Here is a 17,313-nt window from a genome sequence, read left to right as displayed (position 1 = left end):
GAGTTCTCCAGAGAACAGAGAGCAGGAGCAGAACATGATTAGAGCAGTAGGAGATTAAACCAATCCAGAGCACCACTTCAATGTTTGGCTTCTGAAGAAGCTGATGGCTTAGAAGTGTGTTTCAGGGACACCAGTCTTTCAAACAAAATACCACTGAGTGAACTTGGATCACACTAAAAACCCTTAATGAATATTACTGGAGTGGAGCCTGTACAAATGCAGTGAATATTCACATATTGGTCCCCAGTCCAAAAAGTTAAAAAATAAACTGAAGTGGGACATTTATTAACCAAGCCTTTAGAGAACTTACAATGTGTGGTTACAGGGGTTCATCTCAGTATTCTGAGCAAGTCTAATGAAATGTCATGAAAAGCCAGTGGGATTTAGAAGTGTAAGTTTTATGATTTCTCCTGAAAGCAAGGAAAAATTAAACACATTTTAAAATTAATATCAAAGACTCCATATTCTTCTAATTGATTAGCAATAAACAGCACTACCCATGTACAACATAAATCCTAGACTGTGCTCCTTCAGCCTGACCTCTGAGATTCTGTATAGCTTACCTCATCCGCAGAGCTTTGCAACTGTTATTTTTTATAGTATTTTAACTCTGAAATATTAAGCTTGCACTTTGTGCCACAATCTGGCTTTGTGCCACAATCTGGCTTTGTGCATGCAAAACGTGTTCAGATTCTGAATTGCCTTGGAGAAAAAAAACATTTATATCTGAATTGTCTTCAAATCCATTTCCAGTGGATAGAAAAAAACCTTTTCAACTCTTGGAGATTTAATTCAGGTTACATTCAATAACAAATTGAATGTAACCTGAATGTACTACAGATTCTTGTAGTAGCCAGACATCTGTATTAATTTCGGTATCAAAGTTAAAACACATATCTAGGAAAACTAAAGATTTAATTAACACCTCTTGAGAGCCATTTCTAAAATTACAATTTGACCACAAGTATTTGCTAACCCTTCAGTATAATTTGGGGTTTTGGTGTTACAGAATATGCAGAAATGGATATGTCTTAACTATGCAAGACTGTAAAGCCTATAGTCTGATTACTTTAACAGAAGCACTGAGAAGTTTAATGAAGATAAATAATTGCCCTCCCCTTGCTAATGATGATTCTGCTGGGTTATTAGAAGATGGTTTATGCACCACCTCTTTTGTGTGTAACCTAGTATGGAAAGGGAGGAACAAGGATTGTTTCACCAGCTACATGCAGAAATCAAAGAATAACCTGTACATTGCTAATCTCATTTACTTAAAAGTAAGGATTATGCAATGGTACATTCTTTTTGTGCGCTCTCATAGCAAAAGTTTTTGCACTTAATGTAATAAAAAGAGGAAGAGAAGAAAAATTTTTAACTATATTCAGTCCCATATGCACCGGTTTACTAAACCATGCAGCAATATAAAACCACTCTATCTGAGGAAAAAAACACACATACCTAATTTATTAGATGTGATGGAGCTTTCTTAAAAAGACACAAATTTTGTGTTCACAGCTCTTTAAACAAAAGTAAGCTCAAGAAATAAATTGGACTTTCCTAATCCTGGTTGCACAGAGCTCTATTCCTACTCACCAAACAGAACCTTTTTGTCTTCCTCCCAGCCCTTGGGGAATGGTGTACCAGGGAGAGAAATGCCTTTGTAAACCACAAACCACAAAGACTGAAATGGGATCACTGCATCTAAACCACACAACTTCTCGAGCAAGAGCAATTGCTTCTATTGAGAACAAACTGGATGAGCACTTGAACTCTGATATTATCCCTTAGAACGTGACAGAGCACCATGTAGATGGAACATACACATCAAGAGTCATGTTTAGACAAGACACTTGTCAAACAATTTTCACTTTAATTATCTCACAGGAGTAAAAATACCAGTTAATAAATCTTGACTGTAAAGTCAAATCTATTGTGCTTTCAAAATTAAATGTACAAAAGAAGCTACACCAAGACTTTTTTAATTATTTAGGGAATAAGATGCCTCCAATATCTCTTTAGAACTAAATATCTTTTGAAGACAAACAACGCAAGAATGAAACATTCATTGCAAACTGGCTTAAATTATTTTCCAGGTGTCATGCATTAATAGCAATATGTTTTTGCCAAGAGGGCATATCTTTTTTGGGTCTAGAGCAATGACTCACAGAAATAATTATCTTTTATTAGACTGGTGCTTGTGTACAAGATAAACAACTGATAAGCAACAGAGCTGTCCATCACAACTATCCTGTCAGGCTGTTATTAAAGAATGTCAAAGGACTGATTGTTGTGGGGGTGATTATATCAAGTACATGCATGCATATAAAAAGCTGAACACTTGAAGTTTCTCCATTGGCAAAACCCCATCACTGGTCAGAACACTCAACAAAAACATTTTAAAAAATCCCATTCAATTTTGCGTAAAAACACCAGTAAAGAAATTAAAAAGTCTGAGAACACGTATTAAAAGATGCAATATTTTTGCCTCACGTAAGGCAGATTATCTAAGACATCTTGGCTGTATCTAATTCTTAAAGAAGTAAAAGGCAATACAAAAGCCTAAACAGACTTTATCCTGTTCCCATTTTAACCAAAAGAGATTTTGTCAGTACCTTTATTACGGATATGCTACATTTACACTTTTGTAACAAGAAGGACATTTGTTCCCAGTCAACTCTGCTGCAATATTTTCTCCCCATATCCATGATAGAGAAGGACATCATTCCACAGACCTCTCCTTCACACCAGTGGAGTGCCTTTTTGATATTTTTATGCCTAGAATACAAGTCAAATGCAACTCTACCCATTTCCTCTAGTTCTGCTTGTTTCAGCCTTGAAAGAAGATACTGAAAAAACTGTAACTGTACCTGAACCAAAGGAGGCCTTACTCTTGCAAACCCCAAATCCTTAATTCAAATACTTAATCATAATTAATGGTTTATTCATCACCATTTTTCTAACTTCAAAATTGTGACTTGATGTCTAGAGATGTGCAAATAAGAAAGGTGCTCCTCACAAGCCAGCCCAATCTCAATAAAGATTTAATAACATGCTTTGGAAAGAGTATTGTTTTATTCTAAAATTTCAACACCTTCACCATGCCTGTCAATGGTACAAAACAAAGCAGAAATGTCTTCATTTCAAACGAGATTGTTTCTTCAGCTGTCCCCTGTGACAGAACCAAGCAGTCGTTTACATTTTTTGCTATGAAGAAGTCTTATAGGAGCGTCCTTGCCTTTTACATCAAAGTGTGAGGTTCTGTCTTCCCCACCTCCAATCTCAGAAACCAGGACCTCTGCCTATTTAACACATGGACACACAGAAATCAGAGATCTCTAGCTGGGACATGCGTAGCATTCGCATTTTCTGAAAAATCCTTTTGCCCGGGACTTTTCTCCTGGGAAGCTGAGAAGCCTCAGAGAAAAAGGAAAACAATATTATCATCTCATTTGCTTCTCCTGTGTTTTGCTGCTTTGGAATGTGTTTGGAGATTGTTTACCCACAGCTGGTTGTTTCATTGGGTTTGCTGTGAATTGCTTTCACTTTTTGGCCAATCAGTGCCAAGCTGTGTTGGGACTCCGGAGAGAGTCACGAGTTTTCATTATTATCTCTTTAGCATTCTGTAAGTCTCCTTTCTGTATTCTTTCTTATAATATAGTATAGTATTATTTAATATAATATAGATCATAAAATAATAAATTAGCCTTCTGAGAGCATGGAGTCAGATTCATCATTCCTTCCTTTGTCGGGAATCCTTGCAAATACAACAGACATGATGTATTATTTAGCTTTGTTCAGGTCAGGCAGACAATGCCTGGCTTTCAGCAGCACCAGCAAATCTTGTGGAGGGTTCTCTCTCTCCCCTTATCCAAGTTTTTCCTTTTGCTGCTCAGACATTCCAGTTCTTAGGAATTATATGGGACATATTGTGCAGATCTCAATGTCATCAGGCACTCAGACACACTGCATCACCACAGCAATTGGGAAAGGTTATTTTATCAAATTAAAGACAGCTTCTATTAGTCCACATAAAAAAGGCTGAATGTGGCATCCTCTCTCAAGTATTGTCCTGAAACATTGCTGACCCAGGAGTTCAAGACTGAATAAGGAAGATGAGATTTGGCTATTAAATATGTATACAGATTTCTGAACTGTGAGGAAGACAAAACCTGTAAATGTACAGGTTTACCACATGTAACATTCACATACAATTTTTCAGAAACTGGACACTGTGAACTTTATTCACAGTATTTTTTTATCTCCACTTTAAATTTGACAAGTCAAACCTGAAATCGTGTATCTAAATACCTTCAATTTCCAAGTTTGCTGAATTCAAACAGCCTTATATAGGAAAAAATTTCATGACATGATGGTTCAGGAAAAGATCAAAGTAACAGTGTTCTGGAACTGGGATAAAGTTTCATGCCTTTTAGAGACAGAATCTATGCAATTAAGGGTTAAGCTTCAGAGATTAAAGGTCAGTTCATTGGTATTTATGTAAAGAAAATGGATCAGCAAATGAAATTCTGCTACAGGATAAAAATTAATGCACTGACTGAGCTTTCTTTATCAGTTTCTATTTTTATTGTGTTCCTGTTTTCCTCTTTGTTCAGTAATGAAGGGGAGGGGTTGCAAGCATCCAAGCTGAGCCCCCATATGCAGAACAAAGTTTCCATTGCTGTGCATTATCAAACTGGGTGTTAATTTCTTCCAATTTTATTTCAACTCTGCCATGGGACATCTGTTCTTGTGTGCTGTGTTATATTTTTAACACTTTCTACGCTCTGTTACGAGAACTCGGACAACAATTTTGAAAGGATGTTCCTGCTTTAACTTGAGAATTCTAGAATGTGCTTTTTAAAAATTAAAATGCCAGCACAGCTCTCTCATTATGGTAACAGCTGAACCTCCATTTTCAAGCTGAGGATGTAAGGAGAAACCAGATGTGGTGTGATATGTACTGCATGACAAACTTATTGCACAATGGTCTGTGCCATACCGTACAAAGAGGAGACATTTCCTACTGCTAAGTCCAGAATTTGGGAACAGTGAAGATCCAAATCACTCCAGTTTCTTCTTAAGAGTGAAAACCCAACTGCAGTACACTTTTCTACAGCAGAATCAGACCCATTTGTTATCAATTTTTAGTGGGAGATTTCCCAAAGGGAGAATCAATCATCCAGATTCCTTTTCCACTCCAATGTAAATGAACTTCAATTTATATAAGTAAGACTAAGCTCAAATTTGTCTGAATCTTCAAAATTAACAGTGTAAAGACAACCTTATGATAAAAAGGATAAAAAAAAATGTTTAATCCATCATACAGAATTAGGTTAGGACTGGATGTCAATTTTTAATAAAGTCACTTTTTATCAAAATGTCATTTGCCTAAACTGAGCATCCTCAAGACTGCAGAATTATTTGAGAAAAGGGAAACAGAAATCCCAAAATACTGTTTATTTAAAGCTGTTCTCTCTGTTGGCAAAAGTTTGTCTTCAGCCTACTGAGCATTTCCATGTAGATTGCATAGCTGGAAAAAGAACAGTATGAAGAGGTTTCCAGACCAACATGGGTTGTTCTAAGACTTAAATCTGGGAAAACAATCAAAAAACACTTGGAAGATTTGGACCAGATTCCTAAACATAATTGTAAAATTATAAATAATTTTCACTGGTGAGATCTGGAATAATTGCATGGTAGCTGAAACCCAAGGCTGTGTGCCACTCTAAATAGGTTCAGGGTTTACTATTAATGCATCACTTGGACTGTGCTTAATGGACATGGGCAGGAAAAAAAAAAAGGTCCTGGCTTCCAAACCATCCTTCTTTGGATTACTCAGATACAGAGCTTCTGTGTCAGCTTGCATTTGCAGTGAAAGAAAGAATACATGCACAAAAACCCCATCCATGCGCCTTGTGCATGTTACAAGAATCACTCTCTGGATTTCTGTGTTGGCCTAAATATAAGGATACAGGAAAGGATGTACAACGCCTGACACAAGAGCCAAGGGCTTGGTTATTGCTCAAAATAAATCACTACCTAACTACACTTTGCCAAACAGCACACACTGTGTGCTTTCTTGTGGCACACACCCAGCAAGCATTCCTTACTGTAATACTTACAATATTAACAACTTCAACTGACAAAATGATAAGAGTCTAACTCCATTATTTTACTTTAGCAGTGGACATTTCTGTGTTGCTTCTTACTGAAAGAGCTTGATTTTACTGGCTGCCACTTAAAAGTTTGGGAAGTTTTGGAAGTCTTTTTTTTATGCTAAAAACAAAAATAAAAAAAACCCCACTGCTACAAGATATATGCACAGTGCAAAGAGTTAACATTTCCACTCAGAGACCCTCATCCTGACAAGAAACTTCTCAGATAGATATGCCTTTAACCCTGCTAGCCTGCCAATAATCCAGCTGGGTTATAATGGCAGACACAATGGTAGGGGAGTGACATCCCCACCATAATAAGCAGCTAAAACAGAGAAAATTTCATTACAAACCAAAACGAACATTTTGTCAGCTGTTACTAGAATACACAACTGCTGAAAATAGGGTATCACAAATAATGATAAATATTCATTAGGACATCATTACAAGGCTGTGAGAGACATGGCTCAAGCAGAGCTGCCCTTGCAGGCTTTACAAGTCACTATCCCTTCTCTTGAGATGCTAAACTCTCTCCACCGATGGCCAGCAATGATTTTTCCTAAACATCAGCAGGAAACAGGACTGCTTAGGATTGCATGGCAGACTCTCAGTGCCTCGCAGGAGTGAGCTTCCAAGGGGAAACAAAAGGAGAAGAGAGTCCACAGGCAGATGGCAGGCAGCCGGGGAAAAGTCCTGCTGTGCTGGCTGACCAGCTAAAAAGAAACAGAGGGAGATGGTCCAGCAAACCCATTGTGGAACAGACAAGGGAAAACTTGGGGGGGATCACAAACAGCTTGCTTCTGTTACTGCGCCCCTATTCCCCGAAGTGCAGGGGATCAGAACAAAGCAGAACTTGGCAGAGAATATGTGATACCATACCAACATCCCCTGGCACAACTCCCTCCTTCCTTTCTGCTCTTGGGACTCCCTTGGCTGCCACAGCTTCCATCAGGTTTTGTATTGAAAAAACAATTTACCACCCAAGGAGTAAGCAGGTAACAAATAAAGGTATGAGAGAAAGTTTAGGGCAGGTTCAACCTGAGACTAAGGGATTACTGCATCAATAATATTGCATCCATTTGACCAGATGCAACAAGGTTTTTGAGAAGTCCCCGAACATCTGCACTCAACAACCATAGGAGAACTGCAACTCCCATGTGTATTTGTGGACTTCCAATGCTCCTGCAGCCTCATAACCTATCATTAACACATCATTGCAACATACTGAGACTGGCAGGCCTGTTTCTATTATGGGCCTTTGAGTTTTCATGATGCTAAAAAGAAATGCATGCAACCCCTCCACCCCTCTCCCACATACGTGTATTTATGTACTGATCACCTGATTTCTACATGCCATCACCATCCCCAAAGGTTTAAAAGTCACAAATTGAGCAAATCATAGATGTGAAGAGAAGATAGCCTAAATAATTATATCAGGGTCCATCTTCTGAAGCACGGGCTCTTGCTTTGTAAGAAATACGAGGCATCTAAAGAGCAAGAGCTCTCCTGCAGCCGGAGCGTGCCTGGCAGGTGAGGAGCGCTGGGAGCAGCTGGAGCAGCCGGAGCAGATGGAACAGCTGGAACAGCCGGAGCAGATGGAACAGCTGGAACAGCTGGAACAGCTGGAACAGCTGGAACAGCTGGAACAGCCCTCCACCTGCCGGCGGCACCGAGCGTCCGCGGCTCCCCGGCACATCCCCCTGCCTGGACTCAGCCCCACCGGAAAACAAGTCACCTTTTCACACTTTATTCATGGAGATTTTATCACCTGATGGATTATGCAAATTACAGAACATAATACTTATAATGATACAAGTTCTCATTTGAAAATAAATCAGAAAAACCCCAGCACGGTGGAAAGTTGAACAGCCTCTTTCATCTATTTACCAACCAAGACCTAAATCACCAAAACTTTCCCTAATTTTTTCATAAACATTCTTCGTTGTATTCTAATTGATCACTGCTTATCAAATAGTCTGGCAATATAACAAAATGAGAATATGAAAATCATAAAAGGCATATTTCTCTTAAAAATCTTTACCCACAAAACCACTTTAGCAGTAACATATAGAATCCAACAGAGAGGAGGGTAGGTGCAATTTCTCCATTAACTCAAGGGGATCACAAAGAAAGCGAGTGAAGAAATGAGGAACAAAAATCCAGATTGCTGTCTGGGACAGAAGATGGAATTTTCAATAGTCAAATATGTGAGACATAAAACTCTCAGGATTGTTCCAGGAAATGAACATATTACATTCCTCACTGAGCCCTTGAACCTCACCCATCTCAGTGCACAGGAAAGAAGATATTTTTTTCATAAATCAGAAATAAGAGAAACAGTGTATAAAGGCTGAATCATCACAACTAAAACTTCAGCTTCCACCTACACCTCTTACACATGCACACACACAGAAGATGAACAGCATTGTTTATGAACACTGACACATCTTAATATCAGATGAGTCATAATACAAGGTATTTCAGGATTCATTTTCTCATAGCACATTAGAGGGATACAAAAAAATGGACTGCTTCTATCCAACCCACATACACTTTGTCCAGTGCTGTGTAAGACTGCCTTTTCATATGGCATTTTTCAATATCAACAGCATCTCACTTTAAACAATAAAAGCCCATTTCTGAAATTGAGGCAGCTATCTCAAAGCAGGTTTGGCTAGTGGTCAGTGTGATCCTGGATGCTTTGCAGTGATAACTGTTGATATCCTTGTACTATTTATATTCATTTCTACCTCTTAAACCTGTGCATAACTTAAACATTTTTACAAGTTACATAACCAGTTAACTAAGGATCTCCTCTCCTAACAGTTCCAGTACTTCATAACAAAATTTAGCTGCAATTGTACCCCAGCTGTGGATATTTACCTCAGTCCTCATTCCTATTGTATGATGCTCTGTGATGACAGCAACAGCACAGGATCCTTGCCTCCTTCAGTGCTAAACTTTGCTTATCAGACCTCTCAATTCCCTAGAACTCATTAAAACAAAGAATGCTGTCCTTCAGTAAAACCATGAGTAGCCAGGTCAGTCTTACCCCTGATAAAATATTTTTTACCTCTAGAATGATATCAGCTACTACTATAGATCCTTCTCTCTAAATTCTCAGTAGACTTATAACTTCATGGCTCTAACGAGGCTCTGAATGCTCTCTTTAGGGTTATGTGATCTCATTTAGTCAGACTGGTGTTCTCTGGGTGTGATTTATTGCCATTTATTGGGCTCAATCAGGGTTCATTGTCCCTCAAAATGGTGGGAAACTTTCTTTAATCTCAGAAAGGAGCATGCTTGCTTGCTGATGATCCCCTGCAGCATTCCAGTTCACTGACTTTGGGATGATTTTCTGTGCTTCTTCAGACTCTTTTCCTATAACACCTGCTGCAGCCACTGCTCTGCCCTGGGGTTGTGCTCTCACAATGAGTCTCTGCAGTGACTCAGCTGCTCCCTGGAACTCTGGATGGGAGCTGAGTGGTGTTACACAACCCACCCATGGACACCATCACAAATCTGTTCCTCCACTTTGCCTCTCGGGAAGGAACCGGACCTCTCAGCCCTGCACAGAGAGGGTTTGGAATCTCACATTCCAAAACACCTAGTGCTGTCTGCTCCTCAGGTTTTGCACCACGTGCTGCTCATCTGATCATCCCACTCCAGCACCCTTCACACCAACACCCAGTTTCCCTGGCACTCTCCAGTCCCTCGTGGTGCTCAGTGCTTCCTGGGAGATGCTGAGCCTCCACTTCCACCTGTTTTTCTGAAAATGGGAAATGCTGATGACTCAATCTTTACTTGGCATTCTTTTCAAATACCCAGACATTGCAGTTTTAATATGACAAAAGCCTTGGTAGAAACAGTTGTTACAGGAATGGCTGGGTTATCATCTTTGCTCTAAAGTGCTTTCAGATAATGGATCTGATTCTCTCCTACCTACAGTTTTTGGTTTAATTCTTTAATTTTTACATGTCTTTTACAGGAGCATAATAAACCAAGAGGGAAGATGCCCTGCAGACTGGTGCTGTATCCTCTGAAGTTTGTCTGCTTAATGCTCTGAAGTGCCTTCCAGCCTGGATTATCCTTGATCCCAGGTACCTTTACAGCCTCATTGGCAGCCACACACATTCCACTGGTTAAACACAGCACTGCTGCATTATGCATTGCATTATCTTGTTTTTTTCAAGCTACTTTCCTCTGCACATCTTTGACAAATAAAGCACTGGAAGAGCAAAGGGAGTCCATCATGCAGTGAAAACAATCTGAGACTTCAAACATCACAATGTGAATTCTGCCCACAGCAGCTCTGTCCCAAACTCCCACTCTCTAGTCTAGGTCCTTGACATGGAGCAGCAATGAAAGTCAGAAATTCAAGGGTTTTTTTTCCTTCCTTCAGATTAGTATATTTTTTTCCTGAAGGAGTATAAACAGTAACCATGACCCCTCATACAAACAGCTGTTGCAGCAGGGAAACAGCTTGATGTGGCACTTCAGTGCTGAGGCTTAATTTTAAGGTGGTGTTTGACCAAAGGTTGGACTCAGTCTTGGAGGCCTTTTCCAACCTTAATGATTCTGTGATCCTATACTGGAAATAGGTAGAATTCACATAAAGTTGTTGAGTAGATATTATTAGGCTGACACATCCCACAGTACTGATCCCAATAATATTAAAAGAATGTCTTAAGTCTTTTGTCTTAGCTGCAAAAAAGGACCCAAGATCTACAATCCAAAAATCTTGTTAGAAACAATAAAGTCCCTAGATCTTATCTAAAGACAGATTTGCTTTGTCAAAGCTGAATTCAAATTCTTCATATATTGTATTTATGGTTACTCTGAGGTCCTCCATGTGGGCAAGAGAAATAATTCACCTGAAAGTGGCCTGGACAGCAAGTTTCTAAGTAATTTCATTCATTTTAGTGGAACTGTTGTAGGACTGCATGTAATCTAATTGCCTATGTTGCATGTTCCCAAGACTACCCATAAAATACAATTTTATTCCTGGGTTGATGATATTTAGTTATTTATAGATAGGTGGGCAGCAGAGTGCTTTTTGCCATGCTATTAGAGATGGTCATGAAGTAATGCCCACACAGTCAGATGAAGATGATGTTTCCATGCTGTTCCAAAAATCACATCAAGCTCTGCAGAAACCACAAATGAGCATATCAACATTCTGCCATTTGAGCATTCTGATCCATTTGTGGATGTTAGTGACTTGCTCCACAAAATATTGATTCCTGCCTCTCTGATTGCCTCTCAGAGATCATGGCTCCCTTTAGCTCAAAGGGTCCTACACTTCTTAGCAGAAACTCTACCCCAAGACCAGTCCCAGGTGCTGCATCACCCTTTCAGTCACAGCTGGAGCACTCCTGGTCTGAAATCCACCTCATGGATTTGTCATCTTGCCAGTGTGCAGGTGCCACTCATGGCTGTACAGTCAGGGTCACAGCATCAAATGCAAAGAAGCATCCAGACCCAGTCAGCTGCAAAACACTGAATGCTCTAACACTTGTCCTGATAATATCCAATTTATTGAAGTTCTACACAAAATGTGCAGCTCTGAAGATTTCAGCATTTATCTTTTGTGGGAAAGTGTGACCTACCTGTTCTAATAAATCAGGATGCATAGGCATCATTATTATGTGAATAAATAACAGCTTTCCAAACAAAATCTAATTTGAAATGCAGGGAAGTTGGGTGTTGTGTGTTAAATAAAGCTATACAGAAATAACCACAGCAAGAATGCATTTTCTAGGATACAGAAGCACATAACAAACAGCATGGCTATAAAAAGTGGATGCTAGCATAAAGAACAGGATTAGAGAAGTTAATTAAGTAACTGATGCTAGCTATAAACACTCTGGAAAGACAGTACAGTATAGGTCCTCCATGGTTTCCTAGCAACAAAATTTTCTCTGCTTTCCCAGAGTATGGTGAAGTTGTGGAATCCTCCTACACACAATTTGAAATCAGGGATGAAAACAAGGATGACCCATCTTCCAGGCTAGAAGCATAAAACTGCCTCAAAGCATCCTGAAACACAGCTCAGTAAAAGGCACTGCTGGCTTAACTGCGTTTAATTTGCATATTAGGCAAGGTCAAAGGCTTGAGTGTAGCCATGGGGTAATCAACCCTTGTACTGAAGGGCATAACTCAATAACACTTGAAAACTAAGGAATGTGACCACCACAAGAATTAAAAATCATTCCCAAAGAAAACAGCAAAAAGGAAAAAGGTTTAGACTGGCAGCTGTCCCCCAGCTTTCCCTAGACAGCATCAGAATAGGAATAAAACAGAAGAAAATCCCCCGATTTAGCCTAGATTTCACAGTGATATCCTTGAGAAAAATGCTTTAAAATTTATTTCCCCACCCCCAGAGAAAGCAAATATTTATTTCAGCTAATCAGTTTTAGCCTTTACTATTATTAGTATCCTATCTATAATGAAATTTAAAATAGCAAGAAAAATTATTTTAAAGCCTTGATTGTTACTTATAATACCTAAATTCCTCCTCATAAAAAAGAGAGGTATTATTTAAACAATAAAATGTTCATGTAGAAATTCCTCAAAATACATTTCCCACCAACAGAATTAATAGGTGGTTTTTCAATTTGGAAATTAGCGTTCCTTTCTTTAATCACTTAGAAAACCAGGTTATGAATTCAAGAGCTTGCCAATATCCAGGTAATTGCATCTATAACTTAAAAGAGTTATATCTTTCTAAGCACAGGATAAACTACCATCTCACACAAAGGAATGGTCAAGTATCTGTAAGAAAATAAAACCCAATACCACTAAATTAGTAGAAAACAATGAACTGCCCAGGCAATCCAATTCAGAGTTTAATACTCTACAGGCAAAATCCTACTAAAACTGAACAGAAAAGTAACAACATCCTCATGGCCAAAAGTGTACATGAACATTTCTGCTGTTCAGTTCCCACAGGAGTCTTGTTTCTACAAGCTAAGAGGAAATAGCACAAGTAACTGCTGTGCTTTTTCACTTTATTTCACTTGGAATTAAAATCTCCCGAGAGCAGCTTACAAGGCCTTGAGATGATAGGACTGAAACTCAGCCTCAGTCTTTAAATCTGGCATTCCAAACATCACAGCACAGGCTCACAGCAGTACCAGGCTGCAGTCTCAGCCTGTGACTGCTTCCTCAGCTCTGCTTTAGGAAGTCAGCACCAGAGGCAGCACATAATTCAGCAAGACCAATGGCTAAAAATATGTCCATGCTATGGTAAGTATCCAGAACTGATGCTCCCCATCTCTTACAGTTCCTTAAAAAGGGAGGGAACAGAAAATACTGAACTCTTCCATATTTATCCTCTCAACACAGGATGTACAAGCACTGCCTACATCATGTGTTACAAAAAATCTCAGTCTTTGAATGCCTCCTGGCCCATGAGAAAGAATTAAAGCAACACTGACATCTTGTTCATCATTTGAACTCTAAATCAAATCAGACTGTCTGCAGATCACAATAGATGCATGATTGCAATGAAACTCTCCTAGCAGTGCACACAAGATGTGTATCTGCAGTGCATGCTGATTGGCTTCCAAACACCAGCACGAGTCTAAGTTGCCAACATGACAAAACTGTTGACAGAGAATCTACCGACACCAATTATCATGTTCTGGCAATAATGGTGCGGGGTAGTTTTATTCATGAAATATATACAGATACACCAGAAAGAAATTGGGAAAAAAGTCTAAAACCTGCTATAGCACATTTCAAGGGTTTGTCAGCCTGTGAGAGATGCTGCTCTGTTTAATACATTCAGTAGCAATGGTGCTTGGCATTGTTAGGCTAGAGTGTCACTGCCAGAGAGTCTCATAAATGGTCAGACTTGAAAGGTTCCTTAACAAGTATAAAAGATAATAAAGTAAATAGAGTAACAAAATATCAGGCAACATGTTTAGAAACAGTACATCCTAGGGTAGATGAATTTAAATAAATAAATACTTTGCAAGGAAAAAATATAACCTTACGTTTTTACATTTAGAACTGAGAGGAAGATACAATCCTACACACCTGCCTGGACAGTGTAAAGGAGACAAGTCAAACACAAAGATGGTAGAGGGGGTTCTGTTAGATGTAACAATGGAAAGAAAAGAGAGACTGTTTTCTGTCATAGGTTTTAAGGAGGAAAGCTTGAGTAGCAAACCAGAGGCAGCTTACCAGCCTTTTATTCAGCAGAAATGGATAACTGGACAGCTCAGGTACAGCTCATGGGATTCAGGTGAAAATCTGTACTCTACATTTGACTTTAAAACACAGCTTCTCAGTACCTAATTTACCTCTAAAAAAAAATACTACTATCTTGATTTCATAGCAGGCCTCTAAAGATAAATATAAGACATGGATGGAATGGTAGCTGGGCTACCTAAGCATTTAAAATACAATGAAATTGTTTTTGTGTGAACTTGCAAGTGTGATCTGCCAATAGAACGCTGCAAAGGCACGAGTCCTAAAAGCTGTCATAGGCACATCTCCAGCACTCACACAATGAGTGGGCAGAGGAGAGTTTCAGCTAAGTTCCATATGGAATGAAGATCAAGACCAGATGCAGCTGAAATGTGAATGGAGGAGCCACACAGAGATGTAGCATCATATAACTGGGATTACACGGGGCAGCTCCAATGTTACTGCCTCCCCTGCTATATCCTACTGGCAGAGATTTATAGACAAATATATTAACTGGCCCTTGAGAAAAAACATTCCAGATTCTAAACATCCCAGTCTTTAGGAAGGGATAAAGAAAGTGGTTGCAGAGCTACAGTCACAGAGATTCAGTTTATAACAATGAATATGTAACTGCACTATTTGTACCAAATGCAAAAAATAAATCATGAAATGCCAGCTTTCTCCATGTGGAGTTTCATTTAACAGGCATCTAGATATGTGCATATTTGCTGTTAATAAACTTTTTGTGCTTTTCTCTTCACCAGTATTGTAAAGAGTGGAAACTATGAAGTTCAGAGCTCTAAGCATATGGAATTTTCCAGGTCACATGTTAAACCAAGTGCAGGACTGTGCTGGGCAGAGAACATTGAGAGGGAAAGAAACCCTGAATTCTAACCATATGCTTTGAAATGAAACAATATGCTCATTCTGTTACAGCTGAAAACTTTTCTAACTGCTTTACAGTTAGCAGTAATAAAAAGGGAAAGTAATCTTGAGGCAGAATTTACTGTTAAGTGGCAAGTAATTACAGCAGAGTAATGAGAATACCCAATGTATATACGGCAAGAATGACGCAATCCAATATTGATTGAGTTATACCATTTCCATCATTATATTTATTAGTGTGGTTATACAAGGATAAAGAACTGACAGGAATTAAAATAAGTGGGGCTTGGATCTTTCTTTCAAGTATTCCATGCTAAGACTTCCATCTTTTGGAGGACCATAAAAAATAACTTTTCCTTCTGCTAACTGAACTATGATCAGTAGCAGAGAAGCAGGACCATTCATGACCTTAACATTCAATCCCAATTGTAGCAAAGGCTATACACTCAGAAAAGAAAAAATCCCACACAGAAAATAGGGTAAGGCCAGTGCCTGGAACACACCTTGGAAAGGCATCCACAGCTGCAGTGTATCAGCCCCATCCATGACCCAAAGTTCACTGCAGAGACAGCCCCCTTTGCCACTGACAGAGCTGGAAGCGTTCTGCTGGACACGTCCCTTCAAAAAACCATCATGTTCCTCTGCTTATCTGATTGCAGCCGTTGCCTTTAAATAGTCAGAATTTGTCCAGGTTAGAAATTATCATTATTTTCTAGCAATTGAAGATAGTCCACAGAATTAATTAATTGCACTGAAATACAAATTCGCTCTTTCTACTAAGCAGTGCTCTTATTGGGGAGGGGATTTAGGTTGCTTTTGACAATCATCAATGAAAACAAGAACAACAATAACAAAAAGAATGAGAAAGAGAGAGAGAGAGAGACTAAAATCCTTTCAACTCTCAGATTCTATGCTTGGTGTGGCATCTGGGATTATTTCTGTAATATAATATCGGGACTTTTCTGTTGCTACGTTGTTTCTGTTGCTACGTTGTTTATATCAACAATATTGTAGATTCCCCACATATTCTGCAGTCAAATTTTGCATTGGCTTTTCACAACAGAATCCTAGAATCACTTTGGTATAGATGTTTCTCCTTACGTGATACTAATTTATGATATTATATTCAGCAGTATTTGGAACGTCATTTCAAATGTAATGAAAACATCTACAAACAAAAGTCAGAATTTGTTTTTATGGAATAAAACCCATAAGTGTCTTAACAGTATGGGCTCAGGTTATGACAGCAAGTCCCAAATTACTTGAGAACTAACTTTTCACTCCAGAGGTTGAAGGTTTTTGTGTCTAAACTGACCACAGCAATGTGTGCATTCCAGGGTCAGAAAGTTTGAGGTCTTTTGTCTCTTCAGGCTCAACCTGGTTTGAAGGCAGGGAAACAACCTTAGAACATAAACCAAACTGGCTTCATTTTTAGTATTACAGCATTGCACAAGATAAGCCATCCCTGGAAAGAATTTGACAGAGCCCTTCAAGTGAAAAGAAATACTTTTTTTTTAATCTCATGCTCTATGTTAAGAAAAAGTCTTCACACTTGTCAAGAGTGTCAAGCTTGATCTGATGCAATAGATAATTTTCTACACGCAGCCGGAAAGCAGGATCCAGACATGGCTTTTTCCAGCAACAAGGGTGTGTGGTTTTGGGGAGAGAATTCCAGACTAAAGGTGTGGTCTACAGCTACAGGCATAAACCTCTGGCTGGAGCTTGCAGCATGCTGCAGGTGAGCATTGGAGGCCCCAGACAGCTTTTAGGATGTGACATATCCATGGATCCATTAGATCTCTAAGGCCTGTTTTAGGATGGTGTTTGGTTCCCAGTTAGAAAAGTACTTTTTGCTACTACTTTCCTGAGATTTTTTGTGCTTGAATTCAAGTCACATATGGTCTACAACAGCAAGAAAAAACTAGAAATTAATAAAAGCAAAGGGTAAGATCTGACTAACCTTAGAGCTGAACAAGTGACCTCAACTCTCTGAATTAAGGGGTGGCTCATGACTATAGTAGCTTGTATGACAGAAGCAAAGCCTGCAGAATCTAACTGATACAATTTTTAACTTTGA

At 39.0% G+C, this 17,313-nt stretch overlaps 1 protein-coding gene and 1 long non-coding RNA gene across 6 annotated transcripts in view; one reads left to right on the top strand and one right to left on the bottom strand.

Moving 5' to 3' along the window:
- Positions 1-17,313, bottom strand: part of GLDN (gliomedin) — a 93,291-nt gene that overhangs the window by 58,190 nt on the left and 17,788 nt on the right. The window lies entirely within an intron of this gene.
- Positions 9,610-12,219, top strand: LOC135281011 (uncharacterized). Of its 2 annotated transcripts, none has more exons than XR_010347798.1 (3): positions 9,610-9,783; positions 10,144-10,255; positions 12,089-12,219. It is a non-coding gene; the product is annotated as an uncharacterized LOC135281011 (long non-coding RNA). The 2 variants fall into 2 exon arrangements; XR_010347797.1 differs by lacking the exon at positions 12,089-12,219 and adding an exon at positions 10,349-10,396.

The sequence above is a fragment of the Passer domesticus genome, chromosome 14 (assembly GCF_036417665.1).
Source record: "Passer domesticus isolate bPasDom1 chromosome 14, bPasDom1.hap1, whole genome shotgun sequence".
NCBI lineage: Eukaryota > Metazoa > Chordata > Aves > Passeriformes > Passeridae > Passer > Passer domesticus.
This window is presented reverse-complemented; position numbering and strand designations above follow the sequence as displayed.